At 41.7% G+C, this 14,187-nt stretch overlaps 1 protein-coding gene across 2 annotated transcripts in view; it reads left to right on the top strand.

Moving 5' to 3' along the window:
- Positions 1–14,187, top strand: part of MDGA2 (MAM domain containing glycosylphosphatidylinositol anchor 2) — a 652,332-nt gene that overhangs the window by 581,722 nt on the left and 56,423 nt on the right. The window lies entirely within an intron of this gene.

Genomic DNA, 14,187 nt, shown 5'->3' with positions numbered 1-14,187 from the left:
TCACCGCTGGTAAAGCTGCATAGGAGGAAAATAACAAGGGCTGTTTAAGAATTCCATGTGAGCAAGAAGCAATTAATCTCTGCTTGTATCTAGTGCCATTTTACTCACATCCAGATACATTTGCCTCTGCAGTAAAAGAAATGCTGCATTAGTCACAGTACAAAAGCTACTTGGTGAATTTAAGAGCCTTGTCCTCCTGCTGCCATTACAACAGCTAAGTGTCTTACAGCTTCCGACACACCTGAGTGCACTGAACTGGATCTGAATGTGTGAAGATGTGCAAAATGGTTTTGCATGTTTCTTCTTGTGCTGCCAATGAGATGTTTGTTTCTTTTCTTCTTCGCCTTTTTTTTTAACTGCGGCTTGTTTAAAAGGTACAGAGAAGGGCAACAAAAATGATTCAGGGTATGAAACAGCTTCCATAGGAAGAGAGATTAGAAAGACTGGGACTTTTCAGCTTGGAAAAGAGATGACTAAGGAGGAATATGATAGAGATCTCTAATATCTCGAGTGTTGTGGGAAATGTGAATAAGGAAATGTTATTTACTCCTTCACATAACACAAGAACTAGAGGTCACCCAATGAAATTAATAGGCAGCAGTTTAAAATAAACAAAACAAAGTACTTCTTCACACAATGCACAGTCAACCTGTGGAACTCTTTGCCAGGGGATGTTGTGAAGGCCAAAACTATAACAGGATTCAGGACAGACCTAGATAAGTTCCTTGGACAATAGGTCCATCAGTGGCTATTAGTCAGGATGGGCAGGGATGCAACCCGATGCTCTGAGTGTCCCTAGCCTCTATTTGCCAAAATTTGGAAGTGGATGACAGGCGATGGATCATTTGATTGCCTGTTCTGTTCATTCCCCCTGAAGAACCTGGCATTGTCCACTGTCAGAAGACAGAATACTGGGCTAGCTGGACCATTGGTCTGACCCAGTGTGGTCATTCTTATGTTCTTTATTAATTTTTATTCAGTCAAGTTATTGGTGCAATTAGGAGAGGAGCTGAGGAAAAGCCTAAATGTGATTTTTGCATCTCTAACTGTACTGAACATTTACTGTATTTTTAGAGAGGCTGGGGACTGCATGATGGATGGGCAAAGAGTTTAAATAAAATCAGAGACAACCAAACATTTGATCTTTCAGTGGTGTGAGGGTAAAAGTGCACTTAAAATTTGTTGTTGGTTGTATTAAAATATTCTTTGCATTGCTTGTTTTGGCCAGAAATGGAAATACTACATCAAGGGGAAAGTGATTTTTTCACTCAGCAAGTCTCTACTGGCCAAAACCCAAGAAGTTGTGGCAATCTCTAAAGAGAGCCTGATCTCATGAGATATGTGGCTTGGTTTCTAAGACCCAAGAAATTTAGATAAACTTTTAAACTCCTGGATGTTTGTATGAATTGAAGCTCCTAACTCTCTTGATGTCTACCTAGAACTAATATAACTCTGCTAATAACTAGAGCATCTATAAAAAGCTGCTTTCCAAACAAGACTATTGCTTACCCAATTAGCAATAATGGATTCACAGCCTTCCAGCCAGTCCTGTAAGCCTTCTGTCACACAGGTAGTCATTCTCCTGAATACACATTGCTGGGCTCAATACAGGGGTAACTGGGTGAAATTTAAGGGCCTGTGTTATACAGGAGGTCAGACGGGATAATCTGCTGGTTCCTTCTGGCTTTAAACTCTATGGGTAGGTCTGTCGAGTACAGACACTGCAAGCCCAGCTAGCAGAGATATAAATAGCACTATAGATGGTGAGGCACGGCTAAGACACGCCAGACCTTAGGGTATGCACATGGGTCACTAAAAACCCAAGCAGTGCTTCCCACATCTACACTGCTTTTTTTGTAGCTCCCCCTTACCAGATCCTTTCTCTTCTGCCTCCCCCCACCAGCCTTTTACTGGCTCGTGGCTCCACATACCCTACCTGCTGCCGCCATTGTAGACAAGGCCTATGAAGCTCTGAGTAGTTCCATTGCCTGCTCGTGTGTAGGTTTGTGCAGGATGGGAGCCTGAGACTGTAAGCTCTTGGGAGCTGGGAGTTTCTCTTACCACGTGTTTGTACATTACCTAGCACAATGTCTCCCCCAGTCTTGGTTAGGGCTTCTAGGCACTATTCAAGAACAGTAACAATAGTCTTACCCTTAAATGGGGCTGAGATGGTCAGAATGTCTCACAATTGGGTTGGAGCAGGGAGCCACTGTTGATCTATCGGTAGCTGCATTTGCCATAAACTGTGACCAAGAGGGTTGACAATATTTTTAGAAGATCCCATTAACATGTCAGCTACAGCAGGAGATGGGCAGATGGTGGACAAGTTTATGTTGGCTGTTTTTTTAAGACCAACCCCGCTTCGTAATCCTTTAATCACACATTCCCCCAAGCTTCTAGCTGTGGGAATGGCATAACGAGTGTTACAGCACACTGCCAGTGCTAACGGATACGTGCTTACCTTAAATAACATGTATTATACAAATGATGAGACACAGGATTGATTGGTGGGTTTTTCTCTAATCGACTGCATTGCTTCCTGGCCACTGAATGGGGCCATTTGATCTGTTCTTTTGTTACAGAAACCATTTCATCCTCTAAATTAAATGTATCCATTTTAAATGAATAAAAATCATATAATCATTCACTAGTAAACAAATCAGGAATGAACTGCCTCTGTGCTTTCTTAACAAAAACACATTCACACTTTGAGAACTTCATTAATGAACCTGGTCGAGATTTCCCTGACTCTTGTGAACCGTAACTGTCTGCAGTGTTTCAACAATGGGTTAGGGAGAACATTCATGTCTGAGAATTGACCTAATTTTTGTTAAATAGCATTATCTGATGAAAGCAACAATGGCATGAACTTTCCATGGAAATGCACCTCAAATCATCTAATTGCCTTGTTACTCAGTGATAGATTTATGCAAGAGACTCATGAAGGTTGCTTGTAATGCAATCTTGGTTTTCCATTTCATTATTTAAGAATCCTTGTTTATTTGCAGTATTGACTGAGTATTAAAGCACTACTCTGCAATACTTTAAAAGGCGTTCTGTTGTTGTCTTAATTGCTACGATCTTCATTAATTTGTCACTGCACAGTTATTTAGTATGAAAGAGTGGTGGTTCATGAATAGTGTTTACAAATCATAATAAAATCAATTAGTTTAGCAAGGATGGGGACACACTAGCTGTCATTCTCCTGATTTTTCAAGAGAGAATGGTACAATTCAGGCAACCCATGAAATGGCCGGGTCATTCATTGGTATGTACAGTGCCTCAGTCTTTGCTGAGATGAACCAACACCAGATTTTGCCCTTGTTGCATGAGCACAAAACTAGCCTCAGATGGCTTCCAGGGCCATGCACATCTATGAGTCTAACCACTAGAAAAATAATTGCTGGTGTGTTTTTATTTGCCACAAGAAATGCAGAATAACTGAGGATGATGCAGAGAATGTGATACTATTTGTCTAATGAAGCAAATAATATAAAAAATGTAATTTTACCAACTACAAATGGCATAACTTGTAGTGTAAACCCTCTCTCAATCCTTGCTTATTGCATAGATTGGGAGGAGAACTAGGACAGCGGAATGAAGATTATGTATTTCTGGTGTTCGTTTTATTTCTTTCAGTTTCATTAGAGCTTGGCTTTATTTTGCTGCAAACAGTGCTAGAATTATTTCTGCAAACAGGTTTCAAAAGTTAGCAAGGGCTACACGGGAACTAGACACCCGTGCAAGAGAGCATAAGAACTACTCCTGCACAGACCTTGGGTCTGAGCACACAATGGTAAATGGGGCTAATCTATGTTGTAGGTGCTCATATATCCCCTATTGTTATTGTATCTGAGCACTTCACAGCATGTAATACAGTTATCTTCACGATCGCCCGGGAGCTAGGGCAGGTTCATTATCCTCATTTTGAAGGTAAGGGTTGATTTTCAAAGGCATGGGTGGGAAGGAGATGCTCTCCTTCCAGTGGGAGTTGGGTGCCTATATATACCCATGTGTGTTTGTAATTCTTCCCCTGTGGGACTTGCCCAGGGTCACACAGGAAGACAGTGGCGGAGCAGGGAGTTGAGTCCCAGGCTAGTACTTGAGCCATGGGACAGTCCTTCTTCTCTGGAATGACTAGGTGAAGTGGCCATTTACTCCCTCCCTGGAGTCGGTAGATAGGGAGTGAGCAGAGCTCTAGCACTACCACCCCCTGCTGGCCAGCAGAGCGGGGCCTGTACAGAAAGGTTTGTAGTTTATGGCGAGCAATTGCAGTTCAGAGGTCTCTCTCTGACTCATCATGACCCATGGGCAGCTTCCTCAAAATGAACAATCTAACCCTAAATAGACGTTTCTGTGACATTACCCATGGCACAATTTGGACTGTTGAACAGCTATGTCTCCTCAAGTCTCTAACCTGGAGTGCCTTTTACACTGCTTCGCTGTGAAAGCAACCATTCCTGGTCTGCTCGCAGCCAGCTTCCAGCATGTAAATCACTCTCAGCTCTACTGTATGAGTGCTATCGCCAGCCACCCATGAACTACACTGCAGGGCAACCCCAGCAAACTCCCAGTCCCAGACTTTCCCCCAGAAATTTACGTCTTGTACTGCCCAGCCTCTCCTGGACAATCCCAGTTCATAAAAGTCCATCATTTAATAATAAACGATATGCACAAATCTCGTTACCCCAAATGGATTTTCCCAACCATTTCAATCCAAACACGCTGCTTTAGGTAAAACAGTAAAACAAGTTTAACCACAGAAAGATAGATTTTAGGTGATTACAAGTGCTGAGCTGCAAAAGTCAGAATTGGTTGCAAGAAAATAAAATGTAAAACACAATATCTAACTTAATGACTAAATGAATTTAAAGCAAAGGTTTCTCTCACCACATGCTTGAGCAGACTTACTGGCTGGATTTGTTTCAGTCAAAACTCGTCCCCCAGTTTAGCGTTAATGTCTTTGTCTTTCAGGTGTTCTTGATGCCTATGGCAGAGAGAAAGGAGAGGAGTCTTTTAGGGTGTCTGTTACCCTTTCTTATTGTTCTCTCTTTCTTTGAAAATCACCTGCAGCTGAAGTTCAGGAGACAGACGATCTAGAGGGATGGGAACTTACAGCTGTTTCTTGGCCAAAATGTAGATTTCTCTCTCTCACCTTTTTTCTTGCCAAACAATGGCCACTGATTTTGTTGACATCTGGCTGAAACATCAATTTGCCTTTTGTTATTGAAGAACTCGCTTGTGCCTGGTTTTTTAAACTTGGAACATGTCTTAGTAATGTTATACCGTAGAATGTTATAACTTTACATACAATGTTGCCCCACATATTTTACCAGGATAATATTGATCAGCAAATTAAGAGTTTTCAAATGATCTCACAAGGCATACTTTGTAGGAAATGTATCATAATCTTGTAAAAGAGGTGAACATAAGGGTACACAGTGACACAGTTTCCTCAGAGACAAATGCAGGAGTCTAGTGCATACACATACGCTACTTTATGAAATATTTTCCTCAACTAAGTGTGGAGATCTGCTGTCTAAACTTCATTGAACCTCCTTATTTATATTTGTTTCTAGTGTTCAGTCCTAGTGATGCTATTACAGTAAATTTTATCCATCACTGACAGGATGTAATTTGAGTTTCTGGCACAATATGTCTATATTGCCATACCTTTGCTGATTGCTACAGTTCTATTTCTGAGAGTCATCATTTGCATTGATGTATTTATTGCTTGCTGTAAAGTTAGGATTAGAGTTAAGATCCTTAATTTTTTATTCAGTTATTTCCTGGTTGTTTTGACTAAGCATTGAGGGACAAATCTTTTCCTTCTCGGGTGAAAGGACAGAAACATATATCCTGACGCACTCTCAGTCCCTTGCATAACTCTCTCATGGAGGGAAGCCTGCAGAGCTGCAGGACTGGGGATGGAAACCCCACAGGTCCTTGGTCTATAAAAACAAGGGAAGACGAGTTGCTGCTACCCCGAGGAGCAGTGATTTACAATAATTTACTACCTCATTGGTGGCAACAGTGCTCAGTGGGAACATGCCACATTGGATTGATATTTGCCTTACTCCAATTGCTCCACCATCTAATCACATTCATCTCCTCTGTGCAAAGCAGAGCTCCGCATAGCAGCTATTCTGCGCTGTGTGGGGGAATTCTGCAGGACAGCTGTTATGTCTATTTCTGCTACTGATACCCTTTCTGCAAAGCATCTACGGGTAGGAGCAGGAGAAGGCATGTGGATTCTAGCATGGATAGTTACTGGCTGGATAGGCAGAAGGATACTGGACCGCCCAGATGCCTCTCTTCCTTACATCCCCAAAATCATCCTCTTGCCAAATATGTGCAGTGTTTGTAATACACCTACATCAAAATCCAGTCATGAGAATTGGCTCAAGCTTTTGTCTTTGCACAAATGGGCACAACTCCAACAACATCAGCGGAATTGAGGTTGCTTATACCAGGACTGAATTTGGCCCCTGGGACTGAATTTTCTTGATGCACAAAGGCTGAACCACTACTTTTGCAAAATGAACTGGGACCAAAGACTAAATTAAACATCTAAACCAGAGCTGAGTGACAGTTCCAGTGATTGCATCGGATAATGTGATAAAATTGAAATGTCATAAATGGCTCCATCACATCATTTAAAGTGGAAACTAAGACAACAGCGAAAAAAAAAACAACTAGGGACCATGGCAAAAGATTCAGAGCGGCTCTGCTTTAGTTCTTTTCATCCATATTACAGAAATTCATCACTTTGGATTATTTTCGTCCGATGGAGTCATAGAACCATAGGGTTAGAAGGGACCGCAAGGGTCATCTAAGCAACCCCCCTGCCAAAATGTGGGATTTGTTGTGATTAAATCACCCAAGGCAGACATCTTTCCAGCCTCCTTTTGAAAACCTCCAGTGAAGGAGCTTCCACAACCTCCTTAGGCATCTGTTCCATTGTCCTACTGGTCTTACAGTTAGGAAGTTTTCCTGAGATTTAATCTAAAAATGTGGAGCCAGCAGCAACAAGGGCCGGGTTCAGTATCTAGGGGTTTCTTTTCAACAGTACAACACAAAACCAGCTTAAGCCCCCGCTCAGTGACCTGGGACAATTACCCCTTGGGCGCCTTTGAGAGGCAATATTTCCCCTCTTGCAAGCACAGAGTCTGAGTGTAGCAAAAACTTTTAATAAAATGAGGGAAGTAATGCAGCATTAATTTAGGAAAACACGACAACTGGGGTTTATGAACATAAACCACGAGGAAAAGACCCACCCCCAAATAAGTTGGGAGTGTCCTTTTCCCCTCGGGTTCTTAAGTCCAGCAACCCAAAAGTCCCTTTCACATGCCCATCCTTTCTCTGCACCCCATTCAGTTGTTGTCTTTGGCCAGTGCAGCCCCAGAGTTCAGAGGTTCATCCACAGAGTTCACCTCCCAGGGGTCAAGGGGTCTGTGTGGAGGCACCTTACACACTCCACTGCTCAGGCACTCACTCATCGCCCCAACAGCAGATTGCCGCGACTCTCTGCGGGGCTCTGCTCTGGCCCTCTCTGCAAGCTGCCCCACTAGCCGCTTGTCACACCTCTCCGCCAGCCACTCTGCTGGCCGTGTGTCTCCACCAGTTTGAACCCATTGCTTCTTTTCCTGCCCTCTGTGCCAAGATAGTAAAACTTTTCTCCATCTTTTTTATGGAGCTTTTCAACTATTTGAAGACCGCTACTATGTCTGCCCTTAATCTCCTCTTTTCTAAATGAAACATATTCAGTTCCTTATGCCTTTGCTCATATGGCTTGCACTCCGTCCCTTTGGTCAGGACTTAAACTCAGCCGGAGCTGGTCAGAGCTGAGCTTCCGTAAATATTTTCGAACCTTGACTTCAACCTTGTTACCCAGGGTTTTCAAAACCCACAGCAGGGGCAACTTAACTATTTCACTCCTGGTGGTGTCAGGAATAACTCAATGGGAGCACAGCGACTCTGTCTGATAAAAGATGAATGCAAGTAAGTGTGCTCTATCTAAAACTGCAGTCTATTAGATATAAGCACACAGAGACATAAGCAATAGGTTTAGAACATCCCAAATATTTACCTAAACTCTAGAACGGTATTGCATAATTAACTGCAGGTTTGCAATGGCCAGCTGCTCATCCACTGGGGAGAAAAGGTGTCAGGAAAAACATCTCTCATGCTGGCTTCGGAGGACTGCTCCAAAGTACACTCTATAGCTACAGGTTTCAGAGTAGCAGCCATGTTAGTCTGTTTCCATAAAAAGAACAGGGGTACTTGTGGCACCTTAGAGCCTAACAAATTTATTTGAGCATAAGCTTTTTTGGACTACAGCCCACTTCATCGGATGCGTGTGTTCCATTCTCTGCGGTGCCACAAATCCTCCTGTTCTATAGCTAGTCCTTTTTATAACTAACTTCTACAAAACACATAAGTCGTAATGACCCCTACTGGATCATCACTTTTCCTAACTTCAAATAAACTTCTAATATCAGAGGCTTCTAGACTCAAGGTTTCCATCCCCTCATCTTTTCTCAGTCTCAGTTACTTACTTTTGTCTCTCCTCCTCCCATTCTGATTAGCAGAAACTGCCAGCTAGATTTTCACCTTGACTCTAAAAGCCTGCTTTCCAATTAACCCTTAACTACGTGCTGTTCCATTTTATTAATTCATGGTGGCCAAATGCACATAAAATGGTTGCAATTGGCTTGATCACATTCTGGGGTACTCACATCCCTCAAATTCAGGGTGACAGCCTGCTAGTGTTGCGGTTCTCAACTGGAGGTCTGTGACCCTCTGGAGACAGTTTCAGAGGTCCACGGGGCCCTGCTCTGAAGCCTTGAGTCCCAGCACACCTCCTGCTGGGCTGAAGCCTCGGTGCCTCCCTTGGAAAATTGGGTGCATGGTGGGTTCCAGGAAATGGCCTATAAGAATTTAAGCCTGGCCTTTGATGATCTTTGTCACTTGCCTCTGGATCCTTTCCTGTTTCTCTACAGCCTTTCTATACGGCGGTGACCAAAATCCAGCTGAGGCCTATCCAATGTTGCATAGAGTGGTGCCATCACCTCCCATGGCTTCTATGCTATGTCTCTGGTAATACAACCTACAATTGCATTTGCAGTTTTTGCAACAGCATCGCATTTCAGACTCATGTTGAGGTTTTGATTCACGACAACTCCCAAATCCCCCTAAGCAGTGCTGCAGCCAAGCCAGCTACCCCCAATTCTGTATTGGTGCATTTGGGTTTTTCCCCTTATGCTTTGAAATATAATGGGGCCGTATAATAACCTCATGTTAATTTGGAGAGCTTTTTGGTGAAAGTGAGACACCAATGATAGATTGTTAATGAAATGTAACAGCCTGCTAGCTGAAAATCAGATTAGCTGCATAGTGTACAGAAGGCCATTCCCTTTAGAGTGTGCGTATAAGTAAGTATTTAGCAAGGAAGAACTCAGTCGCAGTTTTTGTTTTATTGGGGAATAAATGGGATTGCTACATATCTATTTATTATTATTATACATTATTTATTAATGTGTTGATTCTAACTAAATCACTAAATGCTGTCACAGATACTTATGGGAATGATGCAATACATTCATTTATATTAGCCCTCATTAACTAAAGACATGTTTGCCTGATTTATCTGAGTCAATGCGGACAATTTGTGGGTGCAATCAATAGGCCACGTACGCTGGATTAAGGAAGCATTTAGTCTATATAAACATAACTGTGCATGTGATATAATCAATATTTAAATGTCCCATGGGATTAATTTGTCAAAACAACACTACCAGTTGAAACCTTTTAGAGGGCAGAGTGCCAGTATATTGCTTAGCTAACAGTCAAAGAGTAAACTGCTAATACCTTTTCCTCAACAACAGGGAGAAGGTATTTTCAGCACATCAGAATAAAGTGTTGCCAAGTGTTTACACTGCACTTTTGCTGGTGTCAGGAAGCTGTTCCACCCTTTTTCTTCACACCAGTGACCTAAAATTTCTAAACATTAAAAGATAACTGCAGAAAAATGTTTGCACAAAGTTGCCTTGCTTTGGAATTGTGTATACTTTGGTAGGCTATGGAAAGGTAATTAGATGTTAGCTACAGGATAATCATCATTCATAAATGCCCGTAGGGTGAGTCCACTTCTCAAAGCTCTGCTAGTGTTCATCAGCTGTTAGAGCTGCTCTTCTTGCAGTTTAGAGCATAGGCAGAGCTCCTTAAGTGAATTTCAGCTGGATGTAGGTTGGGCAAACTGATCTGGATGAAATAAGAAGCCTCCTTCTAAAACTTTTATCCAAAACACAATTGGAACCTAACTTCTGTTGCATTTCAGAAACATTAGATTTCTCTCTCCTCCTTCCCTGCATCCTTTCGCCCATGAGCTCAGCATGGATAGACTCTTGCACCTATGTGAAACTTAATTGACACTAACGTAAACATATTACATAGAGTACTTGTGGCATCTTAGAGACTAACAAATTTAACTGAGCGTACGCTTTCATGGGCTAAAACCCACTTCATTGGATGCATCGTGGGTTTCAGCCCACAAAAGCTTATACTCAAATAAATGTGTTAGTCTCTAAGGTGCCACAAGTACTCCTGTTCTTTTTGCTGATACAGAAAAACATGGCTACCACTCTGAAACATATTACACAGAGGCTATCTACTGTGTCTGCTCTATGCTTTGAAAATTAGTTAACCTACCTGGCTGATGAATAAGTAACTATGGACAGAGCTTTCAGAAGCATTAAGTCAGTTATGGGCCAAATTCAATTGAAAGTCAAGCCTAGGATAACATTTTCAAAAGTGCCTGATTGAGGAGCATTAACCCCATTTTCAAAAGTCACTTCGGCTCCTTTGGGCCTTTTGAAAATGCACATAGGCACTTTTGTCAATTTTATTCTATAAGATCAATGCTGATCCATCCCCCTATATTCCCCTCAAAGTTCAGAGGGATTTTTATTTTTATCTTTTCCATCATATCTTCTTGCATTAGAACAAATGGCTGGTTGATGTAATTACCAGCTGATGATGTAATTGCTAGGTGATATGTCCCATAAGCAGAGCCTCATGCATGCAAAGGAATCCAAGTACTGAGAATCAGTTATGTTTACTACTGTAGCTGAACTAATTTTCAAAGCACATAGTAGACGCAGTATATGACACTCTTTACAATACATTTGCTTTTAATATTTGCCATTAAAATATGTCACCGGTTTTCATTCTGGATTTCAGATGTTTCCCTTCTTTGAATGAATGTGACAGTGTGGATGTGTCTAGCATGGCTAACCAGCTGTCCACATCAAGGCTTGTATTGTTAATTAACAGGCCTATTTCCACTCTTGACACTGACAGAATCTTACAGGCAGCTCAATGATTATTACTTATTACATATCTCTGAATAAGATGTTTCTGGACTCAGTGGATAATGTGTTTATGCCAGTGCTTAATTTCCAGAATTCCCATTGAAATTAGGTTCCTAAGTGGCTTAGACTCTTTAAAAAATTTACCCCAAATTACTAGCTTATCAAGACAAGAATTGACAAATTTCCCCCTCCTCCCACCAAAATTAAGTGTAATAAGAGAGTTCAACTCTAGGAAGTTGTTAGCTTCAGCAAATGGCTGTAAGAAACAGATAACTAATAGCAAAACACATTGGAAACCCAGCAATCATTGGTTCATGCATCTAGCAGCATAGTGATGATATTACAAATATTCAAATTTGTGACAAAACACCATTTGCAGGAGCCAGATAAGGCTACCAATGTACAATTCCTCTATTGTCTGTCCCAAGAAAGAGATGGATTCTTTACTGTCACAAATTATCTAATGTTCTCCACTCCAGAATGGAGGACTTTCCTTTAACAGCAAATAGTTTGTTTTTGTGGTACAGACAGTTGTTTTCCTCTTCAGTGCAAAGATTGCTTTTATGTTTTATCCCTAATTTTCCTTTCACTTTTATATGTCTTTTACATTCTAAATATAAAAAGCTTCTTTTGCCAAGACAGAGTACAATACTAACTAAAGCAGAAATAAAATCAGTTCATTTCTGTGACAAATGTGGCAATTCTGTGTGATATCTTTGAGATACCATACTGTCTTAGCTTTAAGTATCATTGCTGGCCTGGGATTTTATGTAATCCCATGGGGAAGGGTAACTGAAGCTCCTCCAGCAACTAAGAACAGTGGGAGATGATTAGGCAAATTCACTGGGGGTGTAACACCTCCAGAGAGGTAACGTCTCCTGGGGGAGCTCACCTGGACTAGTTCAAACTAGGTTTTCCAGAAACTAGCCGTCAGGCAGAGAAAGGTCTTCTGGATAAATAGCTTGAGTTTAAAGTGTCTCAGGGCCTTCTTTCTGATGCAGTACATGGACAGGACCATCTGTCCAAAGGGAGAACCCCAAACATTAGGGAAGGATTGTAAGGACTGACACCGGCCAGAGCCATTGTGGAGGTGAGAGGGTGATCTCTGATAGGCTTATTAGCAGATGTGTAGGTTCTTGTATTGTTTTAACATGTTTGATGGCTATTAGCCAGGATGGGCAGGGATGGTGTCTCTAGCCTCTGTTTGCCAGAAGCTGGGGTTGGGCGACAGGGGATGGATCACTTGATGATTCCCTGTTCTGTTCATTCCCTCTGGGGCACCTGGCACTGGCCATTATTGGAAGATAGAATATTGAGCTAAATGAACATTTGGTTAGACCCAGTATGGTCATTCTTATGTCCATAATGCTTTTTACTTAAGAATAAACATGCTGTGTGGTAAATTAACTGTGGCAGTTACACTGTTTACCATCTGTGAGGGAAAAAAAGTAAATCAGGCCTGCTTAGACAGTTTTATTTTGCTAGGGAATTCACAGTACAGGCCAGGATCTGTGCAACCTGGGAATACCCCAGTCAGGGAAGAGGGAGAGAAAGATCCATATCTCCACTCAAGGAAGGAGACAGCTGAGAAGCTGGTGGCCTCGAGGGGATGCCCTTGCTGGACCATGGAGGTGAAAATACAGGTGCAGTTGCCCTGAATTGTGACAATCTCCTTTTACACTTCTCATACATGTAAATGGGTTTACAGAGCTGCTTCTTTCCCAATGTATTACGGTTGCTCTGTTTTATAAAAGCACTGTCCAAGCCAAATAAAATGAATCTAGATCTTACATCTCAATTTGTAAATAGATGAGAATGTGCAGGCAAATGAGTTCTGTGGTCTCTCTCTTTCTGAATTGTATTAACTCTGCTGCCTTGTCACATGCAAGTTAAAGTCAATCAAATATACTCCTTGGATCATGATCTGCATTCCAATCTATGGGGTATTTGGTCTCCATCTTAACATAGATGGCTGCCAGTTCTGCCATATATAGGACCTGTAATGAATCTTGATTAGTAGGAGCCCTTGCCTCATTCACTGTGAATATTAATATTGTGTGGTATGAAATGAGTGATATATAAGAACATAAGAACGGCCATACTGGGTCAGACTAAAGGTCCATCTAGCATAGTATCCTGTCTTCTGACAGTGGCCAATGGCAGGTGCCCCACAGGGAATGAACAGAACTGGTAGTCATCAAGTGATCCATGCCTGCCCATCCTGGCTAATAGCCATTGATGGACCTATCGTCCATGAATTTATCTAGTTTCTTTTTGAAGCCTGTTATGGTCTTGGCCTTCACAACGTCCTCAGGCAAGGAGTTCCACAGCTTGACTGTGCACTGTGTGAAGAAATACTTCCTTTTATTTGTTTTAAACCTGCTGATTATTAATTTCATTTGGTGACCCCTAGTTCTTGCATTATGAGAAATAGTAAACAACACTTCTTTATCTAGTTTCTCCACAGCAGTCATGATTTTATAGACCACAATCATATCTCCCTTTAGTGATCACTTTTCCAAGCTGAAAAGTCCCAGTCTTGTTAATCTCTCGTCATATGGAAGCTGTTCCACACCCCTAATAATTTTTGTTGCTCTTGACTGAACCTTTTCCAATTCCAACGTATCTTTTTTGGGATGTTTGCAGTATTCAAGAAACAACATAGGCAGAGCAGGAGTCCTTGCCTTATTTGGTTACAGCTTTATATGTTTTATCTCTGGCCTGCATGGAATTGTTCACAGAGTCTACTCATGCATATCTGTGGTTGTGAGGAAAAAGAAGTATGATGCTAGATTGTGTGTGGGAAATGGTATGT

Source organism: Gopherus evgoodei, chromosome 4 (genome assembly GCF_007399415.2).
Source record: "Gopherus evgoodei ecotype Sinaloan lineage chromosome 4, rGopEvg1_v1.p, whole genome shotgun sequence".
NCBI lineage: Eukaryota > Metazoa > Chordata > Testudines > Testudinidae > Gopherus > Gopherus evgoodei.
The sequence above is the reverse complement of the archived record's forward strand: the minus strand, read 5'-3'. Positions and strand labels throughout refer to the sequence as shown.